Raw genomic sequence first — 24793 nt, 5'->3', positions numbered from 1 at the left:
ATGGTAGAACGATGGGTTCGATGACTGTTTGGATGTACCGTGCACTATTCAGTGTCCCCTCGACGATCACCAGTGGTGTACGGCCAGTGTAGGAGATCGCTCCCCACACCATGATGCCGGGTGTTGGCCCTGTGTGCCTCGGTCGTATGCAGTCCTGATTGTGGCGCTCACCTGCACGGCGCCAAACACGCATACGACCATCATTGGCACCAAGGCAGAAGCGACTCTCATCGCTGAAGACGACACGTCTCCATTCGTCCCTCCATTCACGCCTGTCGCGACACCACTGGAGGCGGCTGCACGATGTTGGGGCGTGAGCGGAAGACGGCCTAACGGTGTGCGGGACCGTAGCCCAGCTTCATGGAGACGGTTGCGAATGGTCCTCGCCGATACCCCAGGAGCAACAGTGTCCCTAATTTGCTGGGAAGTGGCGGTGCGGTCCCCTACGGCACTGCGTAGGATCCTACGGTCTTGGCGTGCATCCGTGCGTCGCTGCGGTCCGGTCCCTGGTCGACGGGCACGTGCACCTTCCGCCGACCACTGGCGACAACATCGATGTACTGTGGAGACCTCACGCCCCACGTGTTGAGCAATTCGGCGGTACGTCCACCCGGCCTCCCGCATGCCCACTATACGCCCTCGCTCAAAGTCCGTCAACTGCACATACGGTTCACGTCCACGCTGTCGCGGCATGCTACCAGTGTTAAAGACTGCGATGGAGCTCCGTATGCCACGGCAAACTGGCTGACACTGACGGCGGCGGTGCACAAATGCTGCGCAGCTAGCGCCATTCGACGGCCAACACCGCGGTTCCTGGTGTGTCCGCTGTGCCGTGCGTGTGATCATTGCTTGTACAGCCCTCTCGCAGTGTCCGGAGCAAGTATGGTGGGTCTGACACACCGGTGTCAATGTGTTCTTTTTTCTATTTCCAGGAGTGTATATACTCTTCAGCGCTCTCTCTCTCTCTCTCTCTCTCTCTCTCTCATAAACACACACGATATAAACATAATGAATAGAAACTAGTTTTGAACATATACTTTGTTGACAAAAAGTAGGTAAATACATCAAAGACGAGGAAACACGTAATGAAGTTACAATATTTACGTTGTTAAAAACACAGTGTCCGACGAAGTAGTTATATCGAGTGGCAAAAGAATAATAGTGCACTACAAAAAAGATGGAGAAACATGGTGAACAATGTGAAAAAGGTCGGAACTCAAAATTGTGCTGGTAATAAACTGACAGTGCGACTTCCAAACCAGATGAGAGGAAACGCAGATCACATCAAATCGTAACTAATCACTTTTTACATGAAAAAGTCGCGACGTGAACTGTTTGATAATCCAAAAATAACAAAACTGTATCGTTATAGAGCCCACTGATGATGCCTTAGAGTAAGAAGAAGGCGAAACGCTCCTGGGAAAAATAAATTAAGTGGCAGAAGAAAAAGGCGGTTTTATTTACGAAACAAGTAAATCCGAATAATATCTTATTACAAGATTAGTGGTGTAAATTTTGGGCGCGTCACATCGTACAAGTGTCTAGCGATTATCCTAAGAAGGGGTGCGATGAAATGGGTCGATGAAATGAGATCAGAATTAGGGAAAGCGAATGGACGACTTACATATGTTGGGAGGGCTGAAATAAAGTGCAGTACATCATTACAGGTAGCATACAAGACGGTAGTGCAACGGATTTTAGAGTATTATTCCGATATTTGATGTCTTTATGAAGTAAACGAGACGACGGACATCTAACGAATTCAGAGACGCAATACTAGGATCGTAAAAAGTGGTTATTGCCGCTACGAAAATGTAATAGAAATTCTCGAGGAACGTAAATGGAAATCCATACAAGGACGACAATATAGTTCTCTAAAATTAAGAAACAATGCGCTGGTGAACCTGTGTTCGAAGATGACTGTGCGACCTTCATATCACCAGCATACGAAATTATCCATAGTATAGCCATATCTATTGTTGCAATACAAATAGGACACGTACTTCAACATCATTTTTCAATTTAGTCCCCTTACTTTCCAACGCAGTTGGTCCAGCGTTGCACGAGCTTCCCCCTACTCTCACGTCAGAAAAAGCGAGTTTTCGGCTGAGCAGCGAGCCACGCATGCACCGTGTCCTTCACTTCTTGGTATGAGGTGGATCGACGGCTCCTTGATGCCTCTTTCAATGGGCCAACAAATGATGGTCGGAAGGAACAAGATCAGGACTATATGGAGGCTGAGCCATTTCCGGAGCGTTTCAGCAATATGGGCGGCGGTATGTGAACGTGCATTGTCTTACAACAACACCTTTCAACAGTACATCTCTGCATTTGCTTCGAGTTGCAGGCGTTAGCCCGTCAGTAAGCCTCTCGCTGTAACGCGCACTTTTTATTGTTGTGACTCTCCTGATATTTTTCGAGTACTGGGCCTTATGCGTGCCAAAAAAACGGTAAGCATCATCACTTTTCCTGTTGATGGTTGGGTTTTGAACTTTTTCCTGGTGGGCGAGTGTGGATGTCTCCATTCCATACTCTGCCACTGACTCTCCGGCTCGTAATGGTGGATCCATGTTTTTGGCACATGTCCAAACGCATTTGTTTATGCAATACTGTGAGTTGTTTCGGGACCCATCTTGAACAGACTTTATGAAACTCAGGTCTGTTGTGCATGATTTCGTAGGCATAACCATGACTAATTTGTAGATTGTATACTACTTCATCAATAGCCACTCGTCTGTCTACCAATGTCATGACACGTGCACACTCAATGTTCTCATTATGTGTTCGTGGGTGATGGTCCGTCTCCTTTCTCATGCGTAACACTTCTGCGATCATTTTTGAATTTTCAGATCCAGTAGTAGACATTTCGTTGCGGCAAGACTCTGTTCCCGTATTGTGCCGAGAGTGTTTAATGGGGTTGCGGCCCCGATACACCTTCCGGCCACAAAAACTGGATCGCCTCTCATTGTTCCTCTCTGGTGCAAACTTCTGATGGAGAGGCCGTGGTCTGCCTGCAACAAAGGAAGACAAATAGCAGGACCACAACGGCACAAGCATAAAATAAACGAGCACACATCAGTATGAGCAACGTAAGAGCAGTTATGTCAAGATTGGGGATAATTTTTGTCTTACCCTCCTATATCTCCCGTAGGGATCATGTGAAACACACAAAATTTTAGCGCGCAAAGAGGCATGCGGACACTCACTCTCACCACGATCGTTATGGGAGTGGAATAGAAAAGAAAATCGATAATATTGGTACGATGTACACTCTGCCATCCAAGGTACATTGGCAGAATGAATTTTCACTCTGCAGCGGAGTGTTGCTGATTTTTAAACTTCTTGTAAGATTAATGTCCCAGGTTCGAGTCCCCGTTCAGCAAGGCACACATTTTTAATCTGTCACAAAGTTTCACTTTACACTTGTTTGCGAGTATACGGGATGAGGGAGTAAAATAACGGTATTATTGCTGTAAAACGTTTTATTTTCAAAATGTATGGTCCGTCTCTCACGCGTCGCGCTGAATATACTTCGCCCTTCTATCCCTACAATGCTCCAAACGAATTCCCCACTGATCGAAATGGTGCAGAAAGTCGTCCTCTGCGAGCTGCTTGATGACCCGTGCCGGTTTCTGTTTCACAGTTTCAACGGACTTAAGTCTTGTTTCTTTTAATGCAGATACGACCGTGGGGAAATGGTCAGTTGGTGCTATGTAGGGTGATCTAACGCTGGGTTGCTCTTCTTCGCTATAAATCTCTTACGACAATGCAGTGTGAGTCGGTGCATTGTCTTGATGCAGAACCCATGACTTGTTCTTCCACAATTCGGATATCTCACCCCCCCCCCCCCCCTTCATGAAGTCGAACAAAAACCTCAAGGTAACAATGTTGATTAACAGTTTGACCTTCAGGAACCCAGTGAAGATACAAAATTTCATGAATATTGGAAAAAAACAATCATCATCGCTTTGAATCTTGATGTGGTCATCGAGCTTTTCTCGCTCTCCGTGAAGGTGATCCCTTCCAGTACATGGATTGGCGCGTAGTTTATGGATCATAAGTAAAAAAAAAAAAAAATCGTCACACTTTATTACTCTTTCCAAGAAATTAGGATTATTTTCGATGGAATTCAAAACGTTAGTACGAACTTGTTTTTGTTGGATCGCGAGAATTTTCGGCATCAGTCTCGCATACACTTTCTCTTGTTAAAATGGTTGCGTAAAATTTGCCTTACGCATTCTTTGACAATACCTACAGTGTCAGCAATCAATCGAATACTCAACCTACGGTGAGATCGAATCAGCTGACCTGATTTTTCGATATGTTCGTCCGTTTTCGATGTTGAAGGGCATCCAGAGGTAGAGTCATCTTTATCTTCTCTTGGCCGTCTTGAAAACGCTTGAACGACGCGAAAACTCGTGTACTTAATAAACAGCCTTTGCCATAGTCTTTTAATAAAAGATGTGTTGCAGTAGCTTTTTTACAAGTTCGAATGAAAATTCTCGGTAATTCTGTGCTCTGTTATTACACTTACCATTTTTTTCGCAAACACAAAATAGCAGCTCTTACAGAAACAAAGGCCATGGCCACACTGATTTCTCTACATACACAAGAGATGCCGCATTAGATTAAAAAGGCTATTGGTGGTTCATCTTTTCCGCAATCATCTGTCCCGTTATTTTATAGCTTCACCTCGTGTATGGAGATGCAGAAAAGCGGAGGGGAAACTTTGGGGTGAGCTTTAAGGTCGACATTGAACGTATTAGATCATTGCGAACAGGTGAACAGGTGATGCATAGTAGTCGCACGGGATCCCGACGGCATACGGCGCCCGCAGCGACTGACGATGGGCGGAGGCGGGGGCGTGTGCCGCGGGCGCGGCGTGGTAATGCATTCTGGAAGGCGGAGGGGCTCCGGCTGGGGGCGGCAAGCGGCAGTCTACCTGAAGGACTTGCTCATTCCAAGTTGACGCGTTGCCGCCTTTGTGTACGAGGGGCAGTAATAGGGTTTTACTTATCACCTCGAAAAAATTGAAGTCCCCACGCCAGGAGCAGTCGCAACAATTTGTACGCTCGTCCTTCGGCTGTGACGTTACTGCCGCAACTGTTTGATAGAGATGGGTCAACTCAAGTTTCCAAACGGGGTTAACTCGGGTGGAGGGGATTTCCGCACTCCCAGTTACATTGTTACTAACTCAAGTTGTGCTCACGCGGTGCGCAGCTGTCGATGACTTGTTTCGCGTGAAGCTGGAGTTTACCGCCGTTGCGCCGACAAGACCCGAGTTGAACCGAGTTGAGTCTGTCTACGCCAACAGAACGGGACGTCGCTCACTGTGATCTTTAAAAGTACAATAGCTCATTATGCTTTATTTTGTGTGATCGAAATTCTGGGACCGTTTTGGTTTTCATGTGGGTGCGTACAGAACAGCGTCATGGCAACAAGGAAATATGTATACTAATGGTAGGCAATGAAAACCTCGTGAAAAAAAAAGTCATAGAGAAAGTTGCCACGTGTGAAACTGTATAGTAGGAGCCTAGTTACTGACAGATAAGAGAAATCCATGAACTTGCCAACATCTCTTTGATTATGGAGTTACTGGTCACTGGAATGTTCAAATGTGTGTGAATTCCTAAGGGACCAAACTGCTGAGGTCATCCCTAGACTTACAACTAACTTATGCTAAGAACGACACGCACACCAATGCCCGAGGGAGGACTCGAACATCCGGCGGGAGGGGCTCCGCAATTCGTGGCATGGCGCCTCAAACCGCGCATCTTCGACAGACAAGTGAAGTAACGAGGTTTTCATTGCCTACTACTGATATATTAAAATTATGAGTACAAAGTGACTGAGGGAAATGATGATGAAGTCGTAATTTTACAGCATTCATCCTTTAAGTTGTGGTATTTGGCTACCATAAGATCATCCGATTGTAGTCAAAATCCTTACAGCGAATACCGTGTCTCACGATGGTATTTTAGAATTGCGGCCTGTAGCAAGGCAACCATTTATGCACCTGACGACGAAGCGTCTCATGAGTGTTTTTTTCAAATTTCAGCCTATTGTGTGGCATCCATTAATGTGTACCATAAAATAGCCAGATTGCCGACAAACTATCATAACAAATTCCTATGTGTATTAGCATTTTTCAAAATTTCATCAAAATACTCGAAATTGCGACCTGCAGCTTGGTACGCAGTCATTCCCGTGTACAGGAGTTTGGCTACCTTACGATCGCCCCATAGCTGTCAAAATCTATACACCGAGTTTCGGATATTCACAAGTCTATTTGCCAAAAATCAAAACAAAAAGACCCAAAATCGCGGACTATAGCGAGGTAGGCAATCATGCACGTGAACAGGCTTTTGGCTACCTTAAGATCGACCAATATCTATCAAAATTTATACTGCACGGTTCGTATGTTTCACAAATCAATTTTCAAAGTTTCACGCTACTAGATACAATATTGCGGCCTGTAGTGCGGTATGTAGTCGTCATCGTATACAGCCGTTTGGCTGCCTTATGATTGCCCGATAGCCATCGAAATATATACAGGTTTCAAGGTTTTCATAAATCTATGATCTAACTTTTTTGGGAAACTGCGAAGCTCGGGTTGGTTAAGTGAACTGAATCGTAATCTGCGCAGACGCGAGAGAGAGAACGGCGTTGAATTATTCGTCTCCGTTTTTTCGTCCCTTCTCGGATTGGAGTAAACCCGTGTTGGCCCATCGCTACTGTTCACATTGCTAACAATGAGTCGGCCGATGTTCGCCGCTAGGACCTAGCTATTTGTGTGGCGCCTGCACTCAGCACACCTTCTTCTCACCATGCCTCTCGCCCCTTTGACAGCAGAATCTCGTGGAGCGACGATAGTATGTAGTCAATTTTTGTTTGTCTTTGTCTCGTGTAGCTGGCAGTCCCTAACATACTTCGATCCCCACAGCACAGTAGAGCTGTGTTTGTACACGACTCGAACTCTTCGATCACTATAGACCACAGTCCGGAAAATCGCGGGTTCTGTTCGATTCTTCAATCAGCCCGCGGTTTTTGGTGGTATTGTCGCAACTACTTGTCTTACCGTTTATAATGGACCACAGATTTTAGTAAAAAAAAAAAAACACTGTGAAACAGGGACTGAAGTATCTTGTAAGGTGCAGGTCTCGTGTAACGATGGAAATAAATAAATAAAGCATTGCAGGCGTGATTCCGTTCAGTTCTCGAACTTTTCCTCGCTGTAATTTGTCTCGCGATATCAATTACAGGCACTTTATCACGATATATTTCATTTGTTAGGCATTTAATGCCTGATTAATTTTCTTATTTGCTTTATTTGAATGTTGCCATCTTGTTTTCAAACTGTTTAAAATCTGGTAACGTCTTTATCTCTTACTCTAATATGTGAACACGATTGAAATGATCGTTTGCAACCCACTTGGTAAACCATTACAGTCTCTTATGAATAAATTATATTACTGGGTTAACTCATATAATACTGTATTTTTTGGAGGACAACATTTTTGCCTTTCCTATTACCTTTAGTTGAAAATCCGTATAAAAGTTCATATATTGATACATGCGAGCCCTGTATGAGAACCCGTAATACGGTCTGAGTTTGCGAATTGGTGGGATTTAATACAATTTCTCCTGTGTTTCACGAAACTCAAATTTTAAGCAGAGCCATAGCTGCTTTTTATGGCTGGTTTGTAATTTTACGATGTTCTTTGCACTGGCGCGGCGAGAGAGAAATGTCACATGGTTTTTCGAACGAAATAACGCAGCTCATTGACAAAATGGAGAAGTACTAATTCCACTCTTTAAGGGTGAACCTTTTCTTACCGATAAATTCGTCTGGGTGCGGGCCGCAATTGAACGTTTACGTCTGATGCCAATCTTAGCATAGGATTTCGCGCGTTAGCAATAAAATAGCCATTGTGATAACGTTGTTAATTTCTAAATGCAAGGAGGAGGAGGAGATGGTGGAGGGAGGCGGCGGCGGTGGCAGCAGATAGTACAGACTTTTTATTCATTTCAGAATTTTTATACAGTTCCAGAAGTGAGTGGACACTTAGTTCTCTGGAATGTAGTATGTAATAAGTTTTTGTGGCATGTCACAGCCGGAAAGCGGCCATCTCATTTATATTAAAAATAACGATTTCCGAGTCTTCCCCACGCCCCCCCCCCCCCAAAAAAAAAAAAAAAATTCTACGGACGCCCAGAGTTCATTCTGTGCGGTGCTGTGCCTAGTGGTTATTATTGTTGTTATCATTATTCAGAAAAAAAGGATGAGCGAGACACTGTACCTGGTCGTTCTAGCGGCTCGGCATCAATTTCGGTGTCACATCTGCGACGTATTAACACATTAGACGTTGGTTTCTTTCATAAATTATGAACTGGTTGCCAGTTGCCGATATGCTACGAGCCAATCCAACCTTTCCCTCCCAACATCCTCCAAAAGAGGGTCACATTTCAATGTGCGATTAGTACTTGTAGTAATAACAGACGGATACCTGCAAATAAACAAAAAAATATATGTAAGTTTATTTTTTCTAGGTGGTAATACTTGAAAGCTACCTCATATAGGAGGGGTTTTTATATACATGGAAAAAGTCGTCTATAGAAAGTCCAGATAATTTGCATATGCATGATTCTTCTTCCAGTTTTTTGTTTGGCAGTAATTAGCTTCTGAGTTTCTTGTTTATAGGGATGACCTTCTGTAGACGGAACTGGTAACTGCACTCGGATGTCTGAACAACATGCGACGAATATGTAAAAGGGGAAAAAAAACTGTTGCTTTGTCCTGACGACACTTGCCAACTAGAGTTATATATTTTACAAGCTCGGAGGACCATTGACGTATCTAGGGTACATAGTGCCCAGGCCAAACTTAAACTTTGTGTCCGCTGCTGATATCTCCTCACGTTTTAGTTAATACAGATCGTTGCTTATCCTGTTCATTTGTTTACTGAGAGCAAGACGACTTTCCAATGAAATAACAAATATACATTTCAATAAATATTATGTTACAATCCAAAACAGTCTAAACTTGCAACAGCAACGCGATCCCTTTTTCTTTTTTTCATTGCCTACCGTAACAAGCTTAACAAGAAATGCAAAGCATACCCTTAACACACTCACTACGTTGCCTCACGTGGCTTAACGAAAGTTGTTCCATCTTCTAGTTGAAAACTTCCTGCCTCTTCTTTTTCTTTTGCTCTTTCTCATTTTACATTTTAAAATAGTAACGCCACTGCGAGGGGGTTCTCCTTCAGACGAAGCAGCTTCGTGAAACCTTTATCATGTACTCATTTGTGTATGACGTATTAGATAGTATTATGTTCTTCCGACTAGTCGCTTGTGTGTTACAGTAAAGTAGCGATAGGTCTGTATAATAAAAGTAATTTTAAAAAGTTTGCGTGAAATGTGGTAACAACTTTGATTCCTCTCAGCAGTATTTTCGTCATGTGAGTTTTCGTTCACATCAAAAAGTTGCTACATATCGTAAGCATTAACAGCTCTATTACACGTCCTTGAATCACACCTGGCTTCCCGAGAACGATTCATGTACTTTTCGATGGGGGGTCTGCGCACGCGTGGAAAAGTCGTTTCGTTTTCGTGCTGTGCCTTGTTGGCGAAACCGTATCGTTCCTGTTGCGATTGTGGACTTCACAGCAATCGCCAGTATGAAGAAACGAGTAGAGTACTATTCCTTAAAAAAAATTTAAAAAAAGGCAACGGGACGCGAGTTCGTTGTCGATACAGGTGTTTTCTAATGGGGTTCAGAATTTAAAGCCTGCGCTGTGTGAACGAGCTAGTCAGCTTGGTACTATACTCAGATATTAAACTAACTTCCATTAAAGAATTCAATAAGACACTAGAGCACAATCTTAATAGGAACTGTACGCCACTGTCTCTTCTCCGTTTCCAGTTGAATTCGACGGATGAAACAGTATCAGGACTGGCACTGGTCGCATCGTTTGCAAAAACTGACGTGTGTAACTATGTGTGTAGCGCTCCTGCTTCTGTAAAGTTTGGAAGGTAGGTGACGAGGTACTGGCAGAAGTAAAGCTGTGGGGACGGGGCCTGAGTCGTGCTTGGGTAGCTCAGTTGGTAGAGCACTTGCCCGCGAAAGGCAAAGGTCCCGAGTTCGAGTCTCGGTCCGGCATACAGTTTTAATCTGCCAGGAAGTTTCATATCAGCGCACACTCCGCTGCAGAGTGCAAATCTCATTCTGGAGATGTTGCCACTGTTTGTCAAATAAACATTTCAATCCAGACATTTCTAGTTCACATTCATCACTGTTGTTGTAATACCATTTTTCCCGGCGGGGTCAGGGATTTTCTCTGCCTCGTGATGACTGGGTGTTGTGTGCTGTCCTTAGGTTAGTTAGGTTTAAGTAGTTCTAAGTTCTAGGGGACTGATGACCATAGATGTTGAGTCCCATAGTGCTCAGAGCCATTTGTAATACCATTTTAACAATTATTAGTGCCATTTTCAGTATTTGTTATGAAAACTACGAAAATTTAGATAAGTATCGTGTGCAACAGTTACAGCTTCTTATAATTAACAAGCGCTTGTTAACGTGAACCACCTGGCCCACTTCATATGCGAACACTACTTCTTCAATAAGTATTTATTTCCATTTTGTTTTCTGTATTCCTTGCTAATATTCCTCTCATCACCTTCCATACTTACATGCCGTCTACGTTAATCTCACATTTTATATTCATAAATATTTCACGTAAGATCGTTCTTCAAAATTCAGAATGTCTCCGCTGTACTCAAGAAACCTCGGACCACACGAAAACGCACGCACACACGAATCCAAAACTGCGCATCGAGCTTCTCCCTCCCTGGTAGCGTCTAGAATAGATGTTTCGCGCTTACGACGTTAAAGCGTGTGTCCACTAGCAAGTAAACTTCCGCAAGTCGCTTGCAGAAGCTACTTCCTCAAATCCTTCGACGTGGAAAGTATCGTCAACTTGCAGAAGTAGGTTCTGTAAGTTGTTGTAAACAGTTTCTTGCATCTTGGTGCAATTACTTTCCGAACTTCTCTGTTGCTGGAAGTTTTTCTCAGACTTGTAAAACTTTTGTATGTTCAATACCGATACGCAAATGACGAAAAGCAGAGTGGCGCAAAGACAGACAGGCCGAACCCGTAAATAACTTTAATTAGTCACCGTCGGCTAAGGAAGTACGAAATGAACTTACCAATTACTATGTTTCACCAGATGAGGATGTAGAACTGCAGTAGAAACGTCTTTAAATTTTAGCTGATTTATTCCTATCACCGTTGATATAAACGTATTACGTTTGTAACAAATGCTGTTTGCATTAAAAGGCGATCTCGTGGTGATTCAACTTTCAGGATTTTTGTATCATGTTATTGAATATTTTATTATACAGAGATTTTAGAAATTTGCATACTACGATGATATCAGAAAGTCCTCCGATTTTAGATCATTCAGCACTGCTTCTTGATAACTTAAACACTGCCTGTGTCAGAAAAGTTCCAGGACAGGTAGCTTTTTTTAATAGAAAATTATGCATACCAAGTAATGATCCTAGCTCTTATCGAAGTAGTCCCCGTGGCTATCTATACACAGTTTCCAGTTTTTCTGAAGGTCTGGGAAGCAAGCAGGGAAATTTTAAACTGCGATATTTGTGAGTTAAGTTAATTTGTCACAGCCCGCTGGATGTCTGCGATATCTTGATGCTGCTTTCCTTTCAGTCGCCTTTTACTCGCAGAAACAAGAAAAAAAAATGGCAAGTCGAGAGGTCGGGCAAGTACGTCGAATGGGGGATGGTAGTAAAAAAACGTCTGGCCAGATGCGTGGCAAAGGGTAAAGGATTATGGAATCTTGTACGATCATGCAGTGAGAACCAGTCCTCAAAATGTCACAAATCAGGGCGGGGACGTAGAAATTGCTTGTCGGAAACTTTTCGAGACTTCGATGTAAAGAGTTTGGTTCACTGTTTGACCTGGAGGAGCATACTCATAGTGAACTAATCCTTTACTATCAAAGAATGCGATCAACATTGTCTTTGTTCGCGAAGGTTGTCATTTGAGTTTTTTGGAGGCTGGTGATCCAGAACCCTGCCATTCGGCACTGTGACGCTTCGTGTGAGAGCCATACGTATGGCATCAACTTTCATCGCCAGTAGTAATCTTTGACAAAAATGTGGGATCACGTCTGGCTCTATCCAGTAGTTCAGCAGGAACTCCTCGCCTTTCCTTTTTCTGTTTGTCTCTTAGTGTGTGAGGGACGAGTTTTGGATTAAGTTTCTATTTCCTTAAATCTTCGCACAAAATCTTACAACACACATCACGATTCAAATTAAGTTCTTCTGATATCGCACACACAGTTACATGAAAGTCATCTTGCAGTATTGCCTTACACGCTCCACATTTGCATCGGAATGTGCTGTAGACGGGCGACCAGTCCTGGGATCGCCTTGCACTGAGTCTCTGCCTCCACGAAACCTTTTGTGCCACTCGAAAACACGACTTCCTGAAATTGCCTCGCTTGCATATATTTGCTTAATCATTGTCCACGTTCCCTAGAGGTTTTCCCCAGCTTAACGCAGAACTTAATGTTCACTGTTTGTTCACACTCAGCATCCATTGTGTCACCGTAACTAACGCGCCAAGACCCCAAACTGTGTTGCTAAGCACAGGACTGCCACCTAGTGACGTGGTCAATAATCATGGCCAAGGTCATTTCAAGGACACACATACCAAGTAACATAAAAAAAATTGTTCATTTTGAGTATTGCAAACTCAGAAATATAAAAATGCCTCTCGGAAATTTTTCGACAAAAGGAGCATGTATGGCTCTGTATAGATTTCTTTACACAGACATTTATTTTTCTTTAATAATAATAATAATAATAATAATGCAACAACGATGGCGGTTGATCTGTTTTTAAGCACTATTCACCGAAGTTCCACTTGCCCATCTCACGACGCAACTCTAGCCGAAACGATTCTGAAAGTACTTACAGCAGATTCCCGAAAGGTACTTGCCTAACCGATTTGCAGAAATAACTTGCGCAAGTTTTTATTCTACTGTCAACAGCTAGCAGGTGCACGATGAAGTTCCTTGCTAGTGCATACGCCACATATTGTGGAATGTTTCATAAATTCTGGGATAGGGTTAAACGCCCCCCTCCCCCCCCCCCCACACACACACACACACCCGCGCTCACGCAAGTACTTACGTTCACCCTGCCGGATGAGGATAATTTTGGTCAGTAAACATGTCTACTGTCATTTAACGAGCCGCGCATCCTCGGCCTATTACGTCAACTAATGAAATGAAGAGAATTAAGTTTTAATTTGTCGAGCACTCTTGCGGACAGTTACAGAGTAGTTTCAATTTATCCCCCCTGCAGTCTGTTGGTAGCAGTCCAACACAGGTGGGGACCCTCGGCGTATTTTCACGCAGTCCCAGGCCAAGTGTTGTTTACAGACTGTCGAAAATGACTGATAAGTCGAAACTGGTTTAGGCATATTGCGAATATTTGACTGCAACAAACTTTAGCGTTGAAAAAGAATTAATTGTACAATCGCAAGGTTGAGTGAGAATGAAAATTCCATTAGTCGCCTGATCAGTGTGTCGTCGTGTTACTGTGCAACAACGGTGAGAGAGAAATCACATCAGCCGAGGGTGTCTCACATAAAATTCTGCATGTTTGACCGCGCATGTGTTGGTTTTACTCGGCCGGTTGAACTACATTTTGTGGAAATAACGCGGGAGAGATGATGGGATGATTGTGTAGATTTTTGCTGCAATCATATGAAAACCAAAGTTCCAAAGCGGTCAAAAAGCTTTATGGCTACATATGACATCAGTCAATGCTCACGCATATTGTTTATTTGCTAAGCCGGTTTGGACCCTTTGTCATTCTTAGCGTAGTAGGAATCTTGAGGTGGTGATCACTCCTATTCCGTTCTGTTGCAGCCATCGGCCAAATGAAGCCAGTTTAGTCAGTGAACAATCTATCTACATCTACATGGATACTCTGCAAATTACATTTAAGTGCCTGGCAGAGGGTTCATCGAACCAACTCCACAATTCTCTATTATTCTAGTCTCGTATAGCGCGCGGAAAGAGCGAATACCTGTATCTTTCCGTACGAGCTCTGATTTCCCTTATTTTATCGTGGTGATCGTTTCTCCCTCTGTAGGTCGGAGTCAACAAAATATTTTCGCATTCGGAGGAAAAAGTTGGTGATTGGAATTTCGTGAGAAGATTCCGTCGCAACGAAAAACGCCTTTCTTTTAATTATGTCCAGCCCAAATCACTGTATCATTTCAGTGACACTCTCACCCATATTTCGCGATAATACAAAACGTGCTGCCCTTCTTTGAACTTTTTCGATGTACTCCGTCAGTTCTATCTGGTAAGGATCCCACATGGCGCAGCAGTATTCTAAGAGAGAACGCACAAGCGTTGTGTATGCACTTTCCTTAGTGCATCTATTACATTTTCTAAGTGTCCTGCCAATAAAACGCAGTCCTTGGTTAGCCTTCCCTACAACATTTTCTGTGTGCTCCTTCCAATTTCAGTTGTTAGTAATTGTAATTCCTAGATATTTAGTTGAATTTACGGCCTTTATATTTGACTGATTTAGCGTGTAACCAAAGTTTAACGGATTCCTTTTAGCATTCATGTGGATGACCTCACACTTTGAGGTATTTAGGGTCAACTGCCAATTTTCGCACCATGCAGATATCTTTTCTAAATCGTTTTGCAATTTGTTTTGATCTTCTGATGACTTTATTGGTTGATAAACGACAGCGTCATCTGCAAACAACCGAAGACGGCTGTTCAGATTGTCTCCCATATCGTTTATATAGATAAGGAAGAGCAAAGGGCCTATAACACTACCTTGTGGAACGCCAGAAATCACTTTTGTTTTCTTCGATGACTTTCGGTCCATTACTACGAACTGTGACCTCTTTGACAGGAAATCACAAATCCAGTCACATAACTGAGACGATATTCCATAGGCACGCAATTTCACTACGAGCCGCTTGTGTGGTACAGTGTCAAAAGCATTCCGGAAATCCAGAAATACGGAATTTATCTGAAATCTCTTGTCTATAACACTCAACACTTCATGTGAATAAAGAGCTAGTTGTGTTTCACAGGAACGATGTTTCTAAACCCATGTTTACTGTGTGAATTGACCGTTTTCTTCGAGTTAATTCATAATTTTCGAACACAATATATGTTCTAAAATCCTGCTGCATATCGACGTTAACGATATGGGCCTGTAATTTAGTGGATTACTCCTACTACCTTTCTTGAATATTGGTGTGACCTGTGCAACTTTCCAGTCTTTGGGTACGGATCTTTCGTCGAGCGAACGATTGTATATGATTGTTAAGTATGGAGCTATTGCATCAGCATACTCCGAAAGGAACCTAATTGGTATTCAGTCTGGACCAGAAGACTTGCTTTTATTAAATGATTTAAGTTGCTTCACTACTCCGATGATATTTACTTCTACGTTACTCATGTTGGCAGCTGTTCTTGATTCGAATTCTGGAATATTTACTTCGTCTTCTTTTGTGAAGGCATTTCGGAAGGCTGTGTTTAATAACTCTGCTTTGGCAGCACTGTCTTCGATAGTATCTCAATTGCTATCGCACAGGGAAAGCATTGATTGTTTCTTGCCGCTAACATACTTCACATACGACCAAAATCTCTTTGGATTTTCTGCCATGTTTCGAGACGAAATTTTCGTTGTCGAAACTGTTGTAAGCATCTCGCATTGAAGTCCGCGCTTAATTTCGAGCTTCTGTAAAAGGTCGCCAATCTTGGGGATTGTGCGTCTGTTTAAATTTGGCATGTTTGATTCGTTGTTTTTGCAACAGTGTTCTGACCCGTTTTGTGTACCAAGGAGGATCAGCTCCGTCGTTTGTTAATTTATTTGGCATAAATCTCCCAATTGCTGCTGATACTATTTCTCTGAATTCAGGCCGCATCTGGTCTGCACTTATATAACTAACTTGGAAGGAGTGGAGATTGTCTCCAGGAAGGCGTCAAGTGAATTTTTATCTGCTTTTTTGAATAGGTAAATTTTTCGTTTATTTTTGGAGAATTTGCGGGTTACAATATTCAATCTCGCTACGACAACCCTGTGTTAACTAATCCCTGTATCCGTTTTGATGCTAGTTATTAACTCAGTATTATTTGTTGCAAAGAGGTCAAGTGTGTTTCCACAACCGTTTACAATAAGTGTGATTATTGACTAAAACATCTTTACTCAAATTTACAAAACATTGCTTCACGGATGCTGTTCCTCAGCTGTGCGCAGTATACAGTGCTGTAAAAAGTATTCATATTCTACCGTATGTAGCTATTTTTTAAAGTGCAGTAAGGCAGTCACAGCCTAGACGAAAAACAGTCCCATACCGTAACACCACCACCACCACCTCCTCCGTACTTCGCTGTTGGCGCTACATATGATGGCAGGTAATTTTCTCCAGACAGTTGTCATATACAAACAATTCGTTCGGATTGCAACAGGGTAAAGCGTGAGTCATCAACCCAAGTCACTCGTTTCTAGTCATCCATTGCCCATTGGCGTCGCTCTTTGCACCACCTCAAGCGTCGATTACCATTGGCTACAAAAATGCATGACTCGTGAGGGGTTGCTCGACCATTGTAGCCCTGTTTTTAAGTCCCTACGTGTGGTCATTGTGCTAGATGGACTGCTGGCAGCTCTTTGGAACTCACAACCAATTCCTTCCGCTGATCCTGCAGTTTTTTACGTCCACACTGCGCACTGCTCTACGGTCCCTGTCCGTCAGTACACAATGTCTGCCTGGTATCGGTTTCGCTGTGGTTGTTCCTTCGCTTTTCCACTTCACAATCACGTCCCGAATAGTCGACTTGGGCAGCTCTGGAAAGGATGGAATATTCCTGACTGATTTGTTACTCAAGTGACATCCAGTGACTAGTCCACGTCTTCGAAGTCAGAGAGCTGTCCCGACGGACCCATTCTGCTGTTTCTCTCCTCTGCTGACAACACAATTCTCTCCGCTTCCTTTCACACTGGTGCGTCTGCCTCTCATGACATTTAGTGATCATTTCCGTATTACGTAGGCGTGTGCGTATAATTTCGATCAGGTAGTGTGTTTCTATTTTGTAAACAGACCTCGGACACATTTTGCCTTGTTTTTCAAAAACCTTTCCTATCGTTTCATTGATGTCCTCGCCAATGGGCGTGTTTCGTACTAGACCAATCAGTGAATTGATCATGTGCATTTAAAGCTCTCGCCCGTTAAAGTCCAGTGAACGCGGATTTCCATTTTCTGCCGAGTACAGTTAGCGCACCTAGCTTTAACTGTGGGTATTTCATGCAGCACCATGAATTAGAGCCTGCTGTCTGTAAAACGGACCCTTGTTTGTCCGGACTAGGCGGGATCGTGGCATCCAAATTATTGAAAATACAGATATTCGTAAAAAAATTAGAATGACATGGGTTAAACTTAGGGTTGCCAAACGTCCCGTCACCTTTATGAATCTTCTTGCTCCGACATCCCGACCAGACCCAATTTTGTCCCGATTTTGCAAAATACTGTTTACGAGCTTGTCTCAAATACTGAAGTAACACTATCTCTTAGCGCAAAATGTAAATGCAACCTCAATTAGTCTTATTTATGTCAAACTGTTAATATTGAATAGGTCATCACACATATGGCGTCGCTTGTTGAATATCGTGTATCGGCGAAGCAGGTACCTTCTAGAAGCAGTCCGGAACCGCGCTGCTGCTACGGTCCCAGGCTCGAATCCTGCCTCGGGCGTGGTTGTGTGTGATGTTCTTAGGTTAGTTAGATTTAATTAGTTCTAAGTCTAGGGGACTGATGACCTCAGATATTAAGTCCCATAGTGCTTAGAGCCATTTGAACCATTTTGAACCTTCCAGATCTAGCGCTCATCTTTCGAGAAAATACCAGACTTCACCACTAGTAGGGTTCAAATGGCTCTGAGCACTATGGGACTCAACTGCTGAGGTCATTAGTCCCCTAGAACTTAGAACTAGGTAAACCTAACTAACCTAAGGACATCACAAACATCCATGCCCGAGGCAGGATTCGAACCTGCGACCGTAGCGGTCTTGCGGTTCCAGACTGCAGCGCCTTTAACCGCACGGCCACTTCGGCCGGCCCCACTAGTAGGGGATTGTAATTATTTCAGCAGGGCCACGCGGAAGAATCGGGCAGCTCCCATTTGAACAGACGATTCTTCCTAAACGTAATACGAGCAACGAGTGCAAGTTAGTAATGTAAAAGGGAAAAAAGATTTGCTAAAAAGAGTGGAATCTCCCGAAATATATGGCGTACCAACTGATTATGCCGCAATTGTGTTCTAAATAAAAAGTAATAATATTAAAGAAATTTTTTACTTGATTTCTGTACCTCCATCTCAGAGGGCTCCGACGAGGTTCCAGCTACATATGGAAACCCTAGTTAAACGCCATATACCTGACCACGCATTGGTGTTGTTCAGTATGGTTAAATGGGGAAAAAAGAAAAGAGAAAGCACATGTTCCTAATAGGTATGGGAATTGGTTATGCGTCCTAATCTCATTCTCCTCCATGTCCCTGTCCATTTCCTCCTCCCCTCCTTATTGGCCATCACCTCATTCTCCCTCCCCCGTCCAGCACCTCCCCCCCCCCCCCCGGCCACTCTGTGACAATCTCTTCTTCATACCTCTCTCCCTGTCTCTTGCTGCCCCCTCTATCTGCCCATTTTCTCCCATCTTTCTACAGTATCTTCCCTCCCCCTCTGATCTTGAGCCGTTTTTATTGTTATCGCAAATTCAGATTCTAGAGGAGTATTACAATCCTAAGTCGATAAGCCAGAAACAAAACTTTCCTATCTTCTATGAAAACCGTCTGTGGGGAAGAAAACACATTGTTGTGTGAACAATTTATGTTTAAAAATATATATAATGAAATAAAATGTATATGGGAAAAACAATTCGTCTAATGATTTAAATGCCCCGGTATCGTAGCTGAAACTACCTGCGACAAAGTAAACAAAACCGCACATTTTTACAACACAGCATTTTTTTCTTGCAGTCAGTTTTAAATGAAAACCTGTAGATTTTTGTTTAGAAAACTATAGTCTATGACCATCTAGATGTTTCAATAGATGATCGTTTGAAATTTGAAGTAACTCGGTCAAGAACTTTCCGGTATTTTTACTAAGAACGTTTCACTAGTATATATTTTATATACGACATTTGTACATTATGGATATTAAAAATGTGCATAACTTACATTCGTCCAAATGCTTATTACAGTAATATTGCAAAATTTGAAATAAATCAGTCAAGCACTTTTTGAAATTTTTGGTAGCACCGTTTCTCCTTTATAAATTGCGTATTTATTTATATATATTTTGAAAAAAGATATATAAAATACGCACTTATTCCAATGTAGCGTTGTCAAAATTTCATGTCAATCGACCTACTCCTTATCGACTTGTGCTAGCACAATCATACACAGACTGAATATATGTATCTACCCAGAGTGTTTCGGAAGTAATGGTCAATAATTCACACATGAAAAGTAGAGGTCAAAATTAGCTAAAGCTCCAGTAAACATGGGTCCGCATATCAATCGTTGCCGAGGTATCGCATTAATTCGAGTTGGAAACCAACTATAAACGCCCCCGGATACCGCGGTGTTTACGTTGATATCTCAGGTTTTGGGATCGATAATGTTTGTTTACGCATGCGCAACGACTTTCCTTTCCCCCCTCCGTGCACTGTGCCGTACCGGTCTCACTATCAGTTACGAACGTGAAAGCACCACGGACAGAGGTTACAACAATGAAGAGTACGCTGACATGCAGTTCACGTACGGCAAAGCGAATGGCAGTGCCCTTGAGGCTGTACGAATGTATGAAGAAGCTTTTCCTCTCCGTATTCGGCCCGACAGGCGTACATTTAGCTGGTTCCATCAGCGGCTTAGAGAAGCCGGGAGTTTTGCGCACCATGTACGAGAATGTCGACTCAGATCCACAACACCCGATGTTAAGGAAAAGGTGTTACGCACTGTACACGAACGTCCGAGTACTTCAATAAGGAGGATTGCTACCCAAGAGCGATCCTGAGTCATAGAAGTGTGTGACGGATTTTACATCGGTCAGTACTGTATCCATATCTCCAGCTACTACAAACCCTCAACGATGCAGACTTCCCTCCTAGATAGAATTTCTGCCAGTGGGTGCAACAACAGTGTTCTTTGAATCCTCAGATTGATTCTGTTCACGGATGAAGCTGCATTTACCTGTGACTGTATTTTCAACTACAATAACTGTCACATTTGGGCCGATGTAAGTCCTGAAACAACACACGTATGACATCAACAGCGTTGTTCGTTGAACGTCTGGGCAGGACTGCTCGGAGACCACAAAATTGGACCACACTTCATACCACAGAGACCAACCGGACAGCAGTACGTGCGGTTTTTGCGGACTGTGCTTCCAGATTATATGATGATGTTCCACTGAACCAACACCTGAACTTGTGGTTCATGCATGTTCGTGCTTCAGCAAGTTTTCATTTACAAGTGCGCCGGCTTCTAACTCGAACATATGATCTACAGTGGGTCTGTAGAGGAGGGCCTGTGCCATGGCCTCAAAGGTTTGCGGATTTAAATCCCATGGATTTCTGTGTGTGGGTTTATGTCAGAAGCCTGGTCTACACTACCGAGTTCAACTCGCTTGAGAAACTACGCTTGCGGATTGAAGTAGCCTTCCAGCATTAACAGAATTCCGCAGAACTGCGAGAGAAGATTCGCAACTCATTTCCGAGACGAGTTCAGTGCTGTACTCAGACGCCAGGACAACATTTCGAACACCTACTTTAACGTTTAGAGATGCCATGTGTTCCTAGGCACTATTACCATAACAGGAAATTTGTTGTATCTCGACAAAGGTTGATTTGTGGACCCACGTTTATTGGAGCTTTTTAGCTACTTCTGGCCTGTACTTTACATGTGCGAGCGAATAATTTACTGACACTTCTAAAACGCGCGCGCGCTTGTGTGTGTGTGTGTGTGTGTGTGTGTGTGTGTTTGTGTGTGTGTGTATGTGTGTAAACTCACAAATTATACATTACTTCCTCATAAAATTGGCCAGATAGGCGTTTGAAATAAACCGTTCTTTTGTCCAACTGCTTTGTTGCCTCTGTATGTGCCATTGAGCGCTAACTTTCTCAGCTAATCCACCATCTCTATAGTTGCTGCCTGCATTCGTAAGAACGGCGGCACTTTCATCAAAAGAAATAATGGATACTATCATCTTCTTTCACTCTGATGTAATTTTACACAAGGAATGCATTTCTGCACTACTCGATATTAAATTGGTAACTGATTCAGGTCCAGGCTGTATGGTGGTTGGCTGAATTTAAATTTAATTTTTTTCGTCAATTGCTGTTGCTGTTACTTCATGTGTATCAAATGACGTACAGTTACTGTATTTTCTAAATAAAAAAAAAGAGAGGAACTAAGAGATCCGGATTAATGACTGGATAAATGACATTCCAGTGTACGTGTTGCACTGACTATAATGAGTGCTGGCTGAAGCGTCATCGATGCGTGAGAAACAGAACGAAGCTACGTGCGGGCGTGTTATTGTCTGAAATAGGCCACATAGTGGCTCCTCCCAGAATTCGTTTGGCTTTTAGTCGGTAATTTGAGTGTTCCACTCGCGGTCGGAAACGCCTACATGGTTATGCCGCCCGCCAAGTCGAACAGGAGACTTCATACGAAGTATGGCTGAGGCTGCGTAGCGCGCGGGAAAAAAAGATTATCTGCACGCATTCATAAAAGTACGTCAAAATCATTAACATTTAATTCTAAGTCAGTTTTGATTGTTTCAGTTTTCCAGTAGTACCAGAAATATTTTATAAAAGTATTTTTTATAAAAAGTAAAACGGTTGAAAGAAGATAGCAAAGAACGCAACTTTTGAAATGCCCTTTATTTCTGTTGTTGTGAGTTAGCATTACTGAACGTTGTACGACTTTCATCTGTTTTCTTTATGGTTAACAGTGGAGCGCCTCATTATGGAACAACGTGTTACCATGATGAAAAATTGTTACAGATGTAGTGAGTGGTATGTAGAGACACTTCGCAAACTCTGAGGAATGTTTGGTCGGTGGGTCATATGAATAAAAAAGAGAACATTCTCCGGAGAAGACTCTCAGAGCAAAAGAAAATTCTCTGAGAAAGTTCTCAATTTCTTATGAACAAAAAATTTTGAGCATTTTCTATGACGAGGGATTTCCTTCTCACTACCTCCCATACTCCTTGAGAATGTTCTCGGTGTGTGTTGTCCGCCGTGTCCGGCACAGAATGCATGCGTAATGTTACATTTCATTCAACTGGCTCAAACAGGCAAAATATTCAGCGTACAATGTATGCAAGCGGCATCAGCATGTTCTGAAAGAGTTGCACTACATTTCGGTTTTACTTTTATGTGCGGCAACAAATTATTAAGACGATTACGGAGAATGCGTTTTCTTGCGGTGTTCCTGAATTTTCGACAAGCAGGAAACTTTCTTGTTATTGAAGTTAGGTGAACACATTCTGTGAACGAAATCTTAAGATAAAATGACATTTTCATCTATTCCAAACCGGAACTCTGTCAAAGTTTGGTTAAATAGAATTGGGGAGAAGAGGAGTTTGTGGCACAACTTGACTAGAAGAAGGGATCGATTGGTAGGACATGTTCTGAGGCATCAAGGGATTACCAATTTGGTACTGGAGGGCAGCGTGGAGGGTAAAAATCGTAGAGGGAGACCAAGAGATGAATACACTAAGCAGATTCAGAAGGATGTAGGCTGCAGTAGGTACTGGGAGATGAAGAAGGTTGCACAGGATAGAGTAGCATGGAGAGCTGCATCAAACCAGTCTCAGGACTGAAGACCACAACAACAACAACAACAAAAGACGTATACTGGTCTGCTTGCGTGTCAAATGCATAAGCATCGATTTTTCTGAACCGCCTACTTATTTCTAACACAGCAAAATATAAGATTTATGCTGTGAGAAGGCATGATGATCAACATTTGGAAATGTCAGTGACACAGTTGTTTAGTATATACCTAAGTGCCGGCCAGGGTGGACGAGCGGTTCTAGGCGCTACAGTCTGGAACCGCGCGACCGCTACGGCCGCAGGTTCGAATCCTGCCTCGGGAATGGATGTGTGTGATGTCCTTAGGTGAGTTAGGTTCAAGTAGTTCTAAGTTCTAGGGAACTGATGACCTTAGAAGTTAAGTCCCATAGTGCTCAGAGCCATATACCTAAGTCAGTCTAAAAACTTGGGTCTACTAAATAGCAACAAAAATGTTTTAATTTTCACGTAGTTTGAAAGGTCACCCCTCTTCTTTCGAGATTTCCTGGAAGTAAGTTCGCCAGATAAATAAAATTTTTATTGTTAAAACCGTAGAAACTTCTATAGTTTCTCTCTTCAATATTTATTGGGGTTACGTATATCTTTTTTGCCTTCCGAGCATCATAAATTCTGCCATTACTACCAAAAAGTCGGCAAAACTTAACCTCAACGGAATTTACTCCGCTCGAAGTCTGCTAGAGCGCCACGTCAAAAAATGGAGTATGTTCTCCGCGTATGAGAAGCTCCTCTAGTTTTATTCATGCGAAATAGGAGAATGTTCTGTGCTTTGAGCAACTTCCCACATCCTTTTATTCATACTGAGAACATTCTCAGGTGAAGCATATTCTCCGCCTCGCCTTATTGTTGCAAACCTGCGAGTGTTTTCCGAAGTTTCAAATATATATTCTCCGTTTTATTCATACAGGGTGACACACGGGAGACGGACGGTTTTGAACTGCGTAGTACTGAGGGCGCGGTGGGGGAGGTGGTCGTGGTGGTGATAGTTCTGATCCACACAAGACACCATTTCATTTACTCAGTCGCTATGGAGCAGTGGGACTTGAAACGTCGAGTGTGTGTCTATGACAGTTTCGTGAAAAGTGGTGAGTCTGCTATTGTTACGCAGCGATTGTTTCGTGCGCGGTTTAATGTCGGTCGACAGGGAGCTGTTCCGAGCCGTAACACAATCCTCAGATGGGTGGAAAACTTCAGATCAACTGGAAACATACTCGATAAGAAGCATCCTGGCCCGAGACGCAGAGTAACGACACCAGAAAATGTTGAAAGGGTAAGGCAAGCGGCAGTCAGAAGCCGAGAACGGTCAGCTAGACGTCATGTTAGTCAGTTACGAATCGATCGTGAATTGGTTAGACGAAATTTGCATAAGGAATTAAAATTCCATTCCTACAAAATGCTCATTGTCCAACAGCTTAAGGAAACCGATTTTGCTGTACGAGAAGACTTCTCTTACAGAATGCAAGTGATTTTGGGATCGAATGAAAATGAAATCTTATTGATGAACGATGAAGCTCATTTTCATTTAAACGGGACCGTGAATAAGCAAAACCTACGTTACTGGGCTGCAGAGCATCCACACCTTATCCACCAACGTCCTCTACACTCAGAAAAAGTAACAGTCTGGTGTGCTCTTGGCCCTGTTGGCATTATTGGACCTTATTTTTTTGAAGAGAACGGGGCCACAGTTACTTTTAATTCGTTTCGTTACATTCATATGCTTGAAACATTCTTGAAACCAGAACTAAGAAGACGACGAATCCATTTACACGCGTTTGGTTCCAGCATGATGGGGCAACATCGCACACTGCAAACACTTTGTCAGTTTTTAGACGCATGTTTCCTGGCCGGATTA

At 42.9% G+C, this 24793-nt stretch overlaps 1 protein-coding gene and 1 non-coding gene across 2 annotated transcripts in view; both read left to right on the top strand.

Moving 5' to 3' along the window:
- LOC126262323 (protein peanut) overlaps positions 1-24793 on the top strand; it is a 173827-nt gene that overhangs the window by 67725 nt on the left and 81309 nt on the right. The window lies entirely within an intron of this gene.
- Positions 10089-10163, top strand: Trnas-cga (transfer RNA serine (anticodon CGA)). Its single transcript has one exon. It is a non-coding gene; the product is annotated as a tRNA-Ser (tRNA).

The sequence above is a fragment of the Schistocerca nitens genome, chromosome 6 (assembly GCF_023898315.1).
Source record: "Schistocerca nitens isolate TAMUIC-IGC-003100 chromosome 6, iqSchNite1.1, whole genome shotgun sequence".
In the NCBI taxonomy this organism is placed as follows: domain Eukaryota; kingdom Metazoa; phylum Arthropoda; class Insecta; order Orthoptera; family Acrididae; genus Schistocerca; species Schistocerca nitens.
The sequence above is the reverse complement of the archived record's forward strand: the minus strand, read 5'-3'. Positions and strand labels throughout refer to the sequence as shown.